Here is a 16629-nt window from a genome sequence, read left to right as displayed (position 1 = left end):
TAACCTCTTTAGTTTTTTCTCATAGAGGAGCTATTCCATCCCCTTTATCATTTTGGTCGCCCTTCTTTGTACCTTCTCCATTGCAATTATATCTTGTTTGAGATGTGGAGAACAGAATTGCACACAGTATTCAAGGTGTAGTCTCACCACAGAGTGATACAGAGGCATTATGACATTTTCTGTTTTATTCACCATTCCCTTCCTAATAATTCCTAACATTCTGTTTGCTATTTTGACTGCTGCAGCACACCGAGCCAACAATTTCAATGAATTATCTAGAGATGTGAATTGGAACCGGAATCGGTTCGGATTCCGGTTCGGATTCACATGTGGGTTTTTTTTTCATTGGGCCCGATCACGGTTTTGTTTATCGGCTGAGCCCGAGCCGATAAGCAAAAAACCCACCCCGACCCTTTAAAACTAATCCCTTTCTTCCCCCACCCTCCTGACCCCCCAAAAACATTTTACAGGTACCTGGTGGTCCAGTGGGGGTCCCGGGAGCGATCTCCCGCTCTCGGGCCGTCGGCTGCCACTAATAAAAATGGCACCGATGGCCTTTGCCCTTACCATGTGACAGGGTATCCGTGCCATTGGCCGGCCCCTGTCACATGGAGGGAACACTGGATGGCCCGGCGCCATCTTTAAAAATGGCGCAGGCCATCCAGTGCTCTTACCATGTGACAGGGGCCGGCCAATGGCACGGATACCCTGTCACATGGTAAGGGCAAAGGGCCATCGGTGCCATTTTGATTAGTGGCAGCCGACGGCCCGGGAGCGGGAGATCGCTCCCGGGACCCCCACTGGACCACCAGGTATCTGTAAAATGTTTTTGGGGGGGTGGGGGAAGCAAAGGGATTAGTTTTAAAGGGTTGGGGTGGGTTTAGGGGTTATTTTTGTGTGCCGTTTTTCCTGCCCTCCCCCAAAACAATAAGAGAACCCCCATGATCAGTATCATGGGGTTTTCCTATCGTTTCGGTGGAGCCCCCGATTTCTGGCGATTTTGAAAATATCGATGATATTTTCAATTGTCCGAAGCCCGATTCACATCCCTAGAATTATCCACTATGATGCCTAGATCTCTTTCTTGGGTGGTAGCGCCTCCTAATATGGAGCCTAACATCATGTAACTATAGCATGGGTTATTTTTCCCTATATGCATCACCTTGCACTTATCCACATTAAATTTCATCTGACATTTGGATGCCCAATTTTCTAGTCTCACAAGGTCCTCCTGCAATTTATCACAATCTGCTTGTGATTTAACTACTCTGAGTCTGTATAATTTTGTATCATCTGCAAATTTGATTACCTCCCTCGTCGTATTCCTCTCCAGATCATTTATAAATATATTGAAAAGCACGGGTCCCAGTACAGATCCCTGAGGCACTCCACTGCCCACCCCCCTCCACTGAGAAAATTGTCCATTTAATCCTACTCTCTGTTTCCTGTATTTTAACCTGTTTGTAATCCACGAAAGGACATTGCCACCTATACCATGACTTTTTACTTTTCCTAGAAGCCTCTCATGAGGAACTTTGTCAAATGCCTTCTGAAAATCCAAATACACTACATCTACCGGTTCACCTTTATCTACATGTTTATTAAACCCTTTAAATTAATTACAGCATTAAAGTTGGGTAAAAACAGCATATGGTTTTCAAATAACTTGCTGGAAATCATAAAGGGGTTATGGTAAGAACTTAGGTTTAAGGATGCAGGAAAAATGCAATTTTCCTTTTGTGTATATTACTACATGTATTCTGAAAAATTTGCAAATTAACAAACATATTTACTGCAGGCTAATAAAAGTGCAATGCTGGGTCAGACCAAGATCATTGAGTCCAGCATTCTGTCTCCAACAGTGGCCAGTCTGGGTGACAAGTACCCATCAGGTGCCCAATAGTTTATCTATTTCTTGTATCTTACTCCCAAGTCTACCTAGCTAATAACTGTTAATTAGAGATGTGCATTGTTTTATAGTTTCGTTTCGGGCTTCATTTTCAGGGAACCCCGGGAAACTTTGTTTTTCCTTGGTTTGGGGTTTTTATTTTCGTGGGCCCCATTTTCGGGTTAGTGTGTGCTAACTCCTGTTAGTGCATACTAGCATTAAAACGTTAGCATGCACTAACTCCCGTTAGGAGGAGCGGATTTGTAAACTCAGTCCTTGATTAGGAAGACCTGAGATGGATTCTCCGGTAGTGGTCCGTAGAGGGGGTAACCCGGGAATACTTGCCTCTTGGTAGTTCTTGTGCTTGGTAGCTCCGGTAGTGGTCCACAGAGCGGGGTAGGCCGGAGATAGATGTTGGCAGCAGGCACATGACAGCATGGATCCAGTAGTGGTTCGCAGAGCGGGATAACCCGAGGAACCACACAGCAAGAGAGAAGCAGAGTTGAGATCAGGTGTTGTACTCACTCTGTGGTGGCCTAGGGCAGAAGAGATCAACTCCAGTCCCCAAGAGCCACTACAAGGCCTAAGAACATAAGAACAAGCCATGCTGGGTCAGACCTAGGGTCCATCAAGGCCAGCATCCTGTTTCCAACAGTGGCCAATCCAGGCCATAAGAACCTGGCAAGTTCCCAAAAACTAAGTCTCTTCCATGTTAATGTTGCTAGTAATAGCAGTGGCTATTTTCTAAGTCAACTTAATTAATAGCAGGTAATGGACTTCTCCTCCAAGAACTTATCCAATCCTTTTTTAAACACAGCTATACTAACTGCACTAATCACATCCTCTGGCAACAAATTCCAGAGTTTAATTATGCATTGAGCGAAAAAGAACTTTCTCCGATTAGTTTTAAATGTGCCACATGCTAACTTCATGGAGTGCCCCCTAGTCTTTCTATTATCTGAAAGAGTAAATAACCGATTCACATCTACCCGTTCTAGACCTCTCATGATTTTAAACATCTCTATCATATCACCCCTCAGCCATCTCCTCTCCAAGCTGAAAAGTCCTAACCTCTTTAGTCTTTCCTCATCGGGGAGCTGTTCCATTCCCCTTATCATTTTGGTCTCCCTTCTCTGTACCTTCTCCATCCCAATAATATCTTTTTTGAGATGCGGTGACCAGAATCCACAATAAATATCCTTGAGATAGATTGGCACACGATGCCTGTATTTTATACATATTAATTATAGGTATCCTGAAAAACCAGGCCTGTTTGCGGCTCTTGAGAACCAGCATTGTCCATCCCTGGCCTAGGAGAAGGAGAAAATATCTATTTTGGGTAAAAATAGAAAGTTGTCATGTTTTGAAAGATTAATAGAGACAGCTTGAATAAAAGCTGAACAAGCAACCAGGCCAGATATTATCATAACATCAGAAGTTACCTCAGAATGTACTTATACTACTGTCTTTATCTTGTAATGGGTGTTTGCTAGGGTATAATTTTTATTCCCTTATGTAAAAGGAAGGCAAGCCTCCATTTTCTCAGGCTGTAATTGGCACAAGACACCAGAAACACAACTATGGCATCAAATGTTTTTTCAGTTTGTCAGTTTATTGTATTATTATTATCCAGCCCATCTAGAGAGAGCTGCTTTGTTGACTTCTGTACCTATCTTGTGCAGTAGTTCCCAATCGATGGTCTGAGTACTTCTAGTAGTCTCCAAGACCATCACAGGGGGTATGCAGGAAGGGAAGCAAACAACTTTAGCTGGCAACAAAAAGAGCAGGCTGACCTCACCCATGTGGTGCTCTGATCTCAGGCTGCTGCTGTTTGTGACTTCTTGAGCCACTGCCACAGGACAGGGCGGGAGACATCAAGGCTGATCATGGCTGGGAATCCTGAACTATGTTGCTGCATATAAAGGAGGACAGGAGAGGAGGCTGATTGTCAGAGCCATAGCTAGCCTATGGCCAATATGGCCTCAGCCATAGGCGCCTGCTCAAGAGCACTGCTGGCCTGCCGCATTAATGCCTGATTCATGGTGGGGGCTGGTAGTGCAGGAAGAACATGGGTTCAACCTTTCCCACTCCAATTTGTTCTGGCAGTTCCTTTTTATTCTTCTGACCCCACAGTTGAAACCTGAGCTCTGCTGTTTGAACTGCAGAGCACTGGATCTACAGAGCCCTGTGAGATTCAAACATCAGCTGTTTGTATGTGCAGTATGAATGGAAGTTATTTGAACCACATGGGTCCCCATAGAGACAGAGCCTTGTGATTCAAACAGCTGAGATCCAGCTTCAACCATGAGGCTCAAAGAGGAAAGAGGCACCATGCCGGGGGCATAAGCAGCCAGACAAGAAGCTTCTTAGAAAAGTGGGAGTAAGACAAGGAGGTCATGGGGATTTTGGGGGTGAGCAAGGGAAGAACAGGAATTAGGTGGGAGAGCAAGGGAAGAATATGGTCTCATGGATTTGGGTGGGGAGATCAGGTGAAGAATGAGGACTAGTGGGCACAGAGCAGGGGAAGAACAGAGCTGTCACTTGGAGATGGGGAGAGTAGGGGGGACTTGGATACTGGGGGTGGGAGAACAAGGGAAGAACAAAAATTTGGGGGAAAACAAGGAAAGAACAGGAATTTGGTGACTGATGGAGACAGCAGGGTCTTGGTAATTAGGGGTAAGTAGGTACTCAGGAGGACACGGAATCTGGGGCTCGGAGTAGGGGATTCAGAGCAGAGATTTGGGGTAGACAGTACAGAATCTGCAATTGTGTGTTATACTTGAACTTGGTTTGTGGGCCCTTGGGTCGTGGAGAGAGCTGACTCCACCCACAGGGAAGAGCCCTGTGGGGACTCTCCACGACAGGTGGGGTCTCAGCAGTGATGGACACAAGAGTCAGAGATATATTTATTATACAGCAAGAGAAACCCAAGGAGCAGGTTTGTAAACTCAGTCCTTGATTAGGAAGACCTGAGATGGATTCTATGGTAGTGGTCCGCAGAGCGGGGTAACCCGGAAATACTTGGCTCTTGATAGTTCTTGTGCTTGGTAGCTCTGGTAGTGGTCCGCAGCATGGGGTAGGCCAGATATAGATGTTGGCAGCAGGCACATGACAGCATGGATCTGGTAGTGGTCCGCAAAGTACGGTAACCCGAGGATCGCTCAGCAAGAGAGAAGCAGAGTTGAGATCAGGTCTTGTACTCACTCGTGGTGTTGTAGTAAAGATACTGTTGTAGCAGCAGTGGAGACCCAGAGCAGGAACACTGAAGGGTCATCTGTGGTACTAGCAAGAGGTACTCACTAAGCTGGTGAAGGTGTGACTCACAGAGAAGGTTTTCTGAGTAGCGGATAGCCTTGAATGCAGCAAGGCCCCCAAGGAGCGGGTATCTGAGTCACTCAGTCTGGAATGCAGGAACAGTGAAGCAAAGCGTCTCTGAGAAAGGAATTGAACAAGATGGAATCCTTGCTAACTCGTTGGTAGGAAAGTCTGGTAGGCTTAAGTACACGTAGGCAGTGACGTCATGCGGAGGGGACTCCCCCCGAGGTTCACGCCATGATATGGATAAGATGGAGGCAGGCGCATGCTCTAAGTTACACCAGATTCAAGATGGCGACCAGGATCACCCACACCGTCCCGGGAAAGCCAGGGAGGTTGGCGAGCAGAAGCAGTGGTAGCCATCTTCACCAGAATCAGAGCTATAGGGAAAAATGAGGTGAGCAGCAAAGGTCGCAGCCGTCTGTGACCAACGGGTGCAACATTGTGTCAGTGGGAGTGTATTAGATGGGCTAGGGAAGATATGAGTGAGGATGACAGTGACTTGGCGTACCTGGTGAAGGGGCACTTAGAGAAGATAAGGCCATCGCAGAAAGATTAAATGATTTCTTTGCTTATGTGTTTACTGAAGAGGATGTTGGGGAGGTACCCGTAATGGAGAAAGTTTTCATGGGTAATGATTCAGATGGACTGAATCAAATCACGGTGAACCTAGAAGATGTGGTAGGCCTGATTGACAAACTGAAGAGTAGTAAATCACCTGGACCAGATGGTATACACCCCAGAGTTCTGAAGGAACTAAAAAATGAAATTTCAGACCTATTAGTAAAAATTTGTAACTTATCATTAAAATCATCCATTGTACCTGAAGACTGGAGGATAGCAAATATAACCCCAATATTTAAGAAGGGCTCCAGGGGCGATCCGGGAAACTACAGACCGGTTAGCCTGACTTCAGTGCCAGGAAAAATAGTGGAAAGTGTTCTAAACATAAAAATCACAGAGCATATAGAAAGACATGGTTTAATGGAACAAAGCATGGCTTTACCCAGGGCAAGTCTTGCCTCACAAACCTGCTTCACTTTTTTGAAGGAGTTAATAAACATGTGGATAAAGGTGAACCGGTAGATATAGTATACTTGGATTTTCAGAAGGCGTTTGACAAAGTTCCTCATGAGAGGCTTCTAGGAAAAGTAAAAAGTCATGGGATAGGTGGTGATGTCCTTTCGTGGATTGCAAACTGGCTAAAAGACAGGAAACAGAGAGTAGGATTAAATAGGCAATTTTCGCAGTGGAAGGGAGTGGACAGTGGAGTGCCTCAGGGATCTGTATTGGGACCCTTACTTTTCAATATATTTATAAATGATCTGGAAAGAAATATGACGAGTGAGATAATCAAATTTGCAGATGACACAAAATTATTCAGAGTAGTTAAATCACAAGCAGATTGTGATAAATTGCAGGAAGATGTTGTGAGATTGGAAAATTGGGCATCCAAATGGAAGATGAAATTTAATGTGGATAAGTGCAAGGTGATGCATATAGGGAAAAATAACCCATGCTAGAATTACACAATGTTGGGCTCCATATTAGGTGCTACAACCCAAGAAAGAGATCTAGGTGTCATAGTGGATAACACATTAAAATCGTCGGTACAGTGTGCTGTGGCAGTCAAAAAAGCAAACAGAATGTTGGGAATTATTAGAAAGGGAATGGTGAATAAAACGGAAAATGTCATAATGCCTCTGTATCGCTCCATGGTGAGACCGCACCTTGAATACTGTGTACAATTCTGGTCGCCGCATCTCAAAAAAAGATATAATTGCGATGGAGAAGGTACAGAGAAGGGCTACCAAAATGATAAGGGGAATGGAACAACTCCCCTATGAGGAAAGACTAAAGAGGTTAGGACTTTTCAGCTTGGAGAAGAGACGACTGAGGGGGGATATGATAGAGGTGTTTAAAATCATCAGAGGTCTAGAACGGGTAGATGTGAATCGGTTATTTACGCTTTCGGATAGTAGAAAGACTAGGGGGCACTCCATGAAATTAGCATGGGGTACATTTAAAACTAATTGGAGAAAGTTCTTTTTTACTCAACGCACAATTAAACTCTGGAATTTGTTGCCAAAGGATGTGGTTAGGGCAGTTAGTATAGCTGTGTTTAAAAAAGGATTGGATAAGTTCTTGGAGGAGAAGTCCATTACCTGCTATTAAGTTCACTTAGAGAATAGCCACTGCCATTAGCAATGGTAACATGGAATAGACTTAGTTTTTGGGTACGACTACTTGCCAGGTTCTTATGGCCTGGATTGGCCACTGTTGGAAACAGGATGCTGGGCTCAATGGACCCTTGGTCTGACCCAGTATGGCATTTTCTTATGTTCTTAAGGGAAAGGAGCTGGGTGCTGTGAAGAGTGGGAATGGGGATTGGAAGGCAGTGCAAGAGGGTTAATAGGAGGTTTGAAGGGGGATAAGAGACAGAAGAAAGGGGATAGGGAGGGAATGAGTGACAAGAAGGAGCTGGGTCTGTTGAGGGGATTAGAGGATGAGGAAGATGAATGAGAGTTGGAGAGGATGCAAGTACAGAGAGTGGAAATGGGAGACTAGGAGTAAATGAAAAACAGGGAGAATAGGAGGCTGAGGAAGACATGAGACAGAGATGGAATGGGATTGGGATGAGAGTAGTAGGTAAACGAGATGAAAAGATGGAGACTGAAGCCTTGAGGACTAGAGAGGTGAAATTTAGCTATGAGTGGTTAGACTGGCAGAAAAATAAGAAATGGAAAAATGGATGAAAGGGAAAAATTAATTTCAGAGACAGATGTTGTTGCATTGGAGGTGGACCCTCGGGCTGAAGTGGGGTTGACGCAATCCATAGGTAAAGGCCCTCATGACCCCACCATCGGCAGGTGGAGTAGCTGATAGGCAGAGGCCACTGAAGCTTCACCTATACCATCCCTTGTTCCCCGTGGGTTGAGCCTTTGGGTGCCGGGGCCGGCAGGATTTATGTTTGGCCTCGAGATAGAATAGCAAGAGAAGTTGGTTCAGCCCAGATGGAGCAGTCTTACTCTGGACTGGGTAAGGTTCTGGAAACTCGGGCGCTAATGAGACAAAGGCAGACTGAGGGCACTCGAGCAAAGGTAGGCCAAAGCCTGTTAAGTCCACGTCCAGGTAGTAGGCAGAAGAGACATCCAATGGTAGGCTTGAGTCAGGGCCGGCAGCAATCCAGGGGCTGTGGCAAGCGACACTGAGGTCTGATCACGGAGAAGTCAATAGCATAGTCAATTGAAGCTGAGGTCTGATCACGGAAAAGTCAATGGCATAGTCGGGACAAAGTGAAGGTCAGGGTCTGGAGGTAGGCAATATGTAGTCAGGTGACGCGGAGGTCTGGGTCTGGAGATAGGCTGTAGCGAGGTCAGGCGAAGCGAAGACAAAATCCGTGTAATCAATCCAAAGCATAGGCAGGGCAGGAGCGAGGAAACAGGAACCAGGAACAACGAGGATCAGGAACGTAGAGTAGAGACAAATCTCTTAGCAGCAACGAGTACTTGACCAGCAAGGAGACTTGTTGTAAAGGCAACGCTATGGAGTGGGGCCTGAGCTTAAATACTATGAAGAGATTGACGTCATCATCCGGGGCTGCGGCCAGGTTCCCACTGCGGTCTCTACATAAGGATCAGCAATGCACGTGCACGCACCTAGGGAGGAGCACAGCGCGGGTAGAGGTGTCTCTCCACGGGCCACGCAGAGAGGCCCGATGAGCAGTAGCATCATGACCTGGAACGCTGGGGACTGTGGCAGTGCCAGAGGCACTGGAGGAGACCCGAGGTCAGAGCTGGCGGCCCACTGCCACTAGCGAGGAGGAACCAGAGGCTGGAGTCCTTGTGGAAAGGTGAGGGGGCCATGCTGCGGGTCTGCAGCGGATGGCACGCATAACAGATGTAGGAAAGGAAGAGAAGGAGGAGAGAGAAAAATTAGAAAATGGAAAGGAGATCCTGGTAAGGAACTTAGGAGAAGAGCAAAAAGAGAGAGACCCGGACCAAAAAAAATGCCCACAAAACAAAAGATAGGAAGAAAAAGCACACTTTATTTTTATTTTTTTAAAGAGACGAATGTGTCAGCTTTGGAAATGTATATGTTTTATATCTTTGTCTTTTCCTCAATATAGGTGGGAAATGCATTTCTATTTCTGTTTTTCTTTCTCCTGTATTGCACTACTCATAGATTCTTGGGTTTCAATTTCAGTTTTTGTTGGCATGTTTCTGTTTCTAAATTGTGGTCCCTTTATAGGGATCTATAGATTTATTTATTATTTTTTATATACTGACATTTGATCTCAATTGAGATATCACACCGGTTTACATTCAGAAATGATTTATTTATTTATTTATAGATTCTTTTATACCGCGGTACGTATAGACATACATCACCTCGGTTTACAGTGAAACAATAAATTAGCAACAGGCTTTACATGTAACAGTTTAAAAAACAGTAAAACATTTAACAGCAACAGGCTTTACAGAAACAAGGGTTTTAAAGATAATATGCATACATCATTAAATATCAAACAATAAAATATAAATAACCATGTATTCGCAGGAGCAAATTAACTGTCAGCAGTGAGACCAATGTCACATTGAATACAATAGCCTAAATTGAGTAACAGTGGGGGGGTATGGAATAGCAGAATGTAAATACAAAATGCGAGGAAAAGAACTTGGAGCCAGTGAGGAATAATAAGGGATAGCTGAATTTTTAGGTTAGATGAGATTCATAGAGTGAATGCTTGTTCAAACAACCATGTTTTAAGGTTTTGTTTGAAGGTTTTGTGACAGGATTCAAGACGCAGGTCCAACGGCATGTTGTTCCAGATTTTGATACCCGCTATGGAGAATGATCGGTCTATGGTGGAAACGTGTTTGATGTGTTTTAGTGGATGGACAGCTAATTTCGCTTGGTGAATATTTCTAATTGGTCTGTTGGAGGTGCGAAAAATGAGCTGATCAGAGAACCATTGCATCTCTCGGTTGTGAATTGATTTGTGGATGAGTGAGAGAACTTTAAAAGTAATTCTGAAGGATACGGGTAGCCAATGTAGGAACATGAGTGCTGGAGTAATATGTTCATGCCGTCGAGTATTAGTAATTAAACGAGCAGCGGCATTCTGCAACATCTGAAGAGGTTGAATTGTGCTTTTAGAGAGACCCAGTAGTAGTGCATTACAATAGTCAATCTTTGGTAGAATTGTGGCTTGTAACACAGTCCGGAAGTCCTGAGGATGTAATAACGGTTTAATTCTTTTCAATGTATGTAACTTGAAGAAGCCACTCTTGATTGTGGTTGAGATGAAATTGTTCAAAGTAAGGTGATTATCAATAATGACCCCAAGGCTGCGGACCTGCTTTAGCTTGGTATGGTCTGTTGTTGAGGAAGGATCATGTTGCGTGTTGGTTGAGGTGTTCTTGTGTGGTGTTATAATGAGTAGTTCAGTCTTGTTGGTGTTGATTGCAAGAAAGTTTTCCATGAGTAGATTTTTTATTTCAGTAAGTGCTGATTCCCAGGTTTCCATGGCCTTAGCAAGTGAATCCTTGATTGGAATAATGATCTGGACGTCGTCGGCGTATATGAAATGCCGGAGATCCAATTTCTTCAGTAGTTTACAGAGTGGAGATAGATATACATTGAAAAGAGTTGAGGAAAGTGAGGATCCTTGAGGGACACCTTGTGACAGATTTCTAGGTTTCGTCGTATGGTGTCCCACTTTGACACTGTAAGTCCTATCTTTCAGGAATGATTGAGGTGGATCTGATATTATTAGGGAGTTCGTGAAAATTACATCCAGAGTATGGCCTGCTTTATGCGTTGGGCCTGTAACCGCTTGTTTAAATCCCATTGCATTCAAAGAAGCTAGTGTTGCTTCACAAGCTGAGGTAAGGGGGGTGCGGTCGAAGTGAAGGTTCAGGTCACCTAGTATAATGGTGGGTATGTTGAAGTTGATATATTTCGCAATATATTCGGTAAGAGAGGATGGGTTTTTTTCTAATATGCCCGGGAGAGCATAAATTAAACAGATTTGGAGGTTCTTTGATTTAAAAAGGCCAATTTCCATCTTGTAGGGTGGATGGCAGGGTTGTAGGGTGAGTTTAAAAGACTTCTTTGCTGCTAATAGAAGTCCCCCTCCTTTCTTTTAGGGAGACCCAGTAGAAAGCTCAATCCAAGCCCTGGATTCTGGCTTGCAGAGCAGGAGCACAGAGAGAAGCAAGTGGAAATGAAGTTACCTGTGCAGAGATTTTCAGGTACTGTAGGTATTTCTCTATCCCCAGAGGGCTTACAATCTAAGGGGTGGATTTATCAAAATGCGGTAAATACCTGTGTGAATTCCTTCATTCAACCACCAGGGGACCATTGTTAATAGGAGAGCGAGAGCCTGGCCATAATATCATGGCCCATAGGGAGGTATTTGTATTCCCATGGTAGGCCCACATAGTAACTCGAGGTGGGGTTTAGGAAAGAGTGTAGGGGGTTAGGGGTCACTTTGACATTCTACGTGACACCTACGAACAGAACAGTGGTCTCTTGTGAAGATTTGCTGGCCTTCGGAGTGAGGAAACTCACCCCAAGATGAGATTTGGGCAAGGTTCTCTCAACCTAGCTTGATGGACTCTCTCCCTGGGTAACATCAAGCTAGGTTGAGAGAACATTGGACAAATCTCATCTTGGAGTGAGTTTCCTCACTCCGAAGGCCAGCAAATCTTCACAAGAGACCACTGTTCTGTTCGTAGGTGTCACGTAGAATGTCAAAGTGGCCCCTAACCCCCTGCACTCTTACCTAAACCCCTCTCTCTCTCTCTCTCTCTCTCAACCCGTCAATTCACCCGAAATAGGACTTACGGGAGACATCGCAAATGGCGATGAAACCTTACGCAATCCAAAGAGGTGTAGTTAAAATCGGCGTTATGGCTGTGCGATAGCTCTTCGCAGACAGGCTAACCCAGCCCACTCTCTGCTCCTAACTCCTCCTATTTTCTGAATTTGCATTGCACCATACGATATGGTGCGATCACATGCGTTAAACATGTTTTCGCATGCATTAAAGGCCTATCGCATGCGTTAACGGGGCTTTTCGCATGCGATAAGCCCTTAATGCATACAAAAACGCCTTATTGAATTTTGAAAAATGACCCCCTAAGTTTTTGTTCCTGAGGCAATGGAAGGTAAAGTGACTTGCCCAAGGTCACAAGGAGCGACAGCAGGACTCGAACCCTGGTCTCCTGGTTCATAGTCCACTGCTCTAACCAGTCATAATATATTCTAATACAAAAACTATCTCTGTCTTGTTAAGCACTAGGAGTCGAAAAAGGAGTGTGTATTATTGTGCGTCCCGGGTCATCCTCCCCAGCTGCAGCAGCAAGAACAGCCAGGCCTCGGCGTCCCGCGGCGGCAGTCACCGTGCCTTCCACCTCTAGCCAGGCCTCACGGTGGGGCTTGGCATCCTCCGTGGCGTCGGCCCCGCCCCTAGGCATGCACGCACGGACTACCTGGAACCTTAAAGGGCCAGGGGTGGATTCCAGCTCCGCAGCACGCCCTGATTGAACGCTGTATAAGAGGAAGTGCCTGCCTGCACTTCCTTGCCTTGGCAATCAGGTCGATCACGCTGTGATTTCTAGTTTGCCTCTGTGTTTCCAGTCTTGTTCCTGTCCTGTTCCAGTGTCCTTCTGTTCCAGCATCCTTCTGTTCCTTCATCTCCCCAGGTAGTACTCTCGGACTGTCTTCTTGGTACTGACCTCTGCCTGTTCTTGACTACTTTGATCGCTGCCTGGATTTGACCTTTGCCTGTTTCCTTGACCACATCTGCACACTGCCTGGAACTGACCTCTGCCTGATTACTGACCACATCTGCACGCTGCCAGGAACCGACCTCTGCCTGACCTCTGACCACGTCTGACTGCTGCCTGGAACCTGACCTCTGCTTTAGCTGACTACCCACGGACTGACTACAGGTATTGACCCCTGCTTTGGCTGACTATCCACGGACTGACCACTGGTATTGACCCCTGCTTTGGCTGACTATGCTACCTTGATTCTGGCTTTGATCTGGCCATACATTCAGAGACTCTCTTCTGGCCTTCTCTGGCACCCTGGACTTCTAGCCTGAACATCAACCACACGCCCTTGATCATGGTGGGCACACCTCTGAACTTTCTCTCAAGGAGATCCTGTGAGGCCCACCTAAGACCAGGTGGCCCGGGTAACCAAGGGCTCAAACTGAGGGAACCCCACGTTGCTAGTGGTGAAGCTCCAGCTAGCCTCTGTCTCCTCTTGTGCTCCACCTCCTGGTGGCAGGCGCTCTCTGGGCCCGACCAGGGAGCCTACCAATCCTGCACTAGGCCACTAGACAACAAAACAAACTCTCCGCCACCAGGAACATTATGATGCACAAAAAAATCCTGCCAAAAATGCACTCAGAACCCTGATAGAAAACCTGGCATACCAGTACTAGCACCCAGGATTTACACAGCAATAACCTTACCTATGAAAGGGTCACATTTACAAATATTACATCATTGTGCACCACTTAGAGATTTTTTTTTAAACAAGCGGTATATCAAATTGGATATATAAATAAATAAATAAATAAATAAACAAATAATTTGTTGGATAGAGGGTAAAGGTCTCATCATTCATACTTAAGGGTCACATATATGACTACTTATAGAATATGGTGTTGTAAAGAGATGGTGTTGTAAATTAAGTAAAAAAAAAAATTAATAGAGTCTCTGAACTCATGTTGTGTACAGGGCAAGGGCTCAATTTTTTTACTTGGCCATACGTGCCAAATTACCTAGCTACGACTGCTGATTGTGGCAAGATCCTGAAGCTGTGCTACTGCATAGGGAGGAGTGGAAAGAAGGCCTATTGGAGCCAGGACCCTAGAAATACATGCTTGCACCTGACGAAGAAGAGGAACAGTGGGGCCAGTTGCAACCGGGAGCCTGAACTCACACTGCAGAAGGGGAGGAAATGAAAGATGGCTGATTTCTGTGGGAACTGAAGCTGCACTGGTGCACATGAGGAGGAGAAAAACAGCAGGACTGATCATGACCAGGAACCCAAATTGCACTACAGAATGCTGGGAAGAGGAGAGGAACAGAGGGGAAAAGCATGGCTGGTAGCTCAAAGCCTGCTTCTGCATGAGGGGAGGAGCCAGGTATAGAAGGATGATTGTGGCCAGAAACGCAAAACTGCACTGCAGCACACAGGACTAGGACTAAACAAAGGTGATCAAAGCCCCTAGGAGTGATTCTCACCACTTTCCTGACTAACCTAACCAACCAACCAATGAAGGAGAACTGAACCAAAAGAGTAAATAGTGTGGCTGATAGCAAGGACCAGATGGTATACCAAGGTTTTGATAGAACTAAAAAATGAAATTTCAGACCTATTTCAATTAACTTGTAACCTATCATTAAAATCATCCAATGTACCTGAAGACTGGAAGGTGGCCAATGTAACCCCGATATTTAAAAAGGGTTCCAGGGGTGATCCAGGAAACTATAGGCCAGTGAGCTTGACTTCAGTGTCGGGGAAAATCATGGAAACTGTTCTTAAAAATAAAATCGCAAAACATTTAGATAGACATAGTTTAATGGGACACAGCCAGCATGGATTTACCCATAGGAAGTCTTACCTCACAAATCTCCTACATTTTTTTGAAGGGTTGAATAAACATGTGGACAAAAGTGAACCAGTAGATGTGGTGTATTTGGATTTTCAGAAGGCGTTAGACAAAGTCCTTCATGAGAGGCTTCTAAGAAAACTAAAAAGTCATGAGATAGGAGGCGATGTCCTTTTGTGGATTTCAAAATAATTAAAAGACAGAAAATAATGGAGTGCCTCAGGGATCTGTACTTGGACCAGTGCTTTTTAATATATTTATAAATAATCTGGAAAGGGGTATTACAAGTGAAGTGATCAAATTTGTGGTTGACACAAAATTATGTAGAATAGTTAAATCTCAAGCGGATTGTGATAAATTGCAGGAGGACCTTGTGAGACTGGAAGATTGGGCTTCCAAATGGCAGATGAAATTTAATGTGGAAAATGCAAGGTCATGCATATAGGGAAAAATAATTGCTGTAGTTACACAATGTAGGTTCTGTCTTAGGAGTTACCACCCAGGAAAGAGAACTAAGCGTCATAGTGGATAATACATTGAAATTATCACAGTGTGCTGTGGTGGTAAAAAAAAAACAAACAGAATGTTAGGAATTATTAGGAAGGGAATGGCAAATAAAATGGTGGATGTCATACTGCTTCTGTATCGCTCCATGGTGAAAAGGGGAGGGCTACTGATAGACGGAATAGATCAAGAAAGAGGGATAGAGGGGCTTTAAGGTCTAAGGATGGTGAGAAAGCTGAGAAAACTGCTGGGAGATAGTTTATAAAGGGGATTCTGCTGGGAGAGAGAATAATGCTGTGAGGGCCTGGGAGAGTAGGTGTTGGAGAAAAGGAGGCCAGAGAGGGCTTAGATAGGAGACTTGGGCTATGAGAAGAGGAAAGCAGCTAAGGAAGGGAAAAGGGGATACAAGCTGGAAGAGAGGACATGGGCTATGATAAGAAGAAGAATAGGGTGAGTGGTTAGATGAAGGAAACTTAAAAGGAAGAAAAAGGTGAAGAGGGCTTGGAAAGGAGCTATGTGGATAGTGAAGAGAGAGACTGATAGAAGAGGGAATAGCCTAGTGGTTAGAGCAGTGGACTATGAACCAGGAGACCAGGGTTCAAGTCCAGCTGTCACTCCTTGTGACCTTGCCTCAGGTACAAAAACTTAGATTGTAGATAGAAAAATACCTACAGTACCTGAATGTAAACTAGTGTGATATCTCAATTGAGATCCAATGTCAGTATATAAAAAAAAAAAGGCAAGGAGAAAGATGGAAGTGGGGTGAAAGTAGGAGGACATGAGAGAAGTTAATGAGGTGTGGAGTGACAGCTGATAGTGATATACATATGGAAGAAAAATAACTAACATTCCCATTCTCATACAAAAATACCTATACTCATGCTTCCATCCTCACATGCAAGCACTGGGCTTCACTGCCAAACCTCTTTTTCAGACACTATGGCTTTACTCTGGCAGGGCCACACTTCCTCTTAACCACCACAGGAAAGGGCTCCTGTGGCAGCCTTCCTTCAGCAAGACTGGACTTGCCATGTTTTGGCAGGGTTAGACTTCTTCTCCATCATGGGAATGGGCTCCCATTGTAGCCTTGCTTTGGTGGGGACAACTTCTTCACCACAATGGGGATGGACTCTCATGGCGGCCTTGCTTCAGCAGGACCAGACTTCTTCACCACCATGAGGATGGATTCTCATGGCGGCCTTGCTTCGGTTTGGGCTTTTTTGTTGCCATGGGGATGGGCTTTTTTGTTGCCATGGGGATGGGCTTCTGTGGTGGTCTTGTGTCA

Source organism: Rhinatrema bivittatum, chromosome 4, assembly GCF_901001135.1.
Source record: "Rhinatrema bivittatum chromosome 4, aRhiBiv1.1, whole genome shotgun sequence".
Classification (NCBI taxonomy): Eukaryota; Metazoa; Chordata; class Amphibia; order Gymnophiona; family Rhinatrematidae; genus Rhinatrema; species Rhinatrema bivittatum.
The sequence above is the reverse complement of the archived record's forward strand: the minus strand, read 5'-3'. Positions refer to the sequence as shown.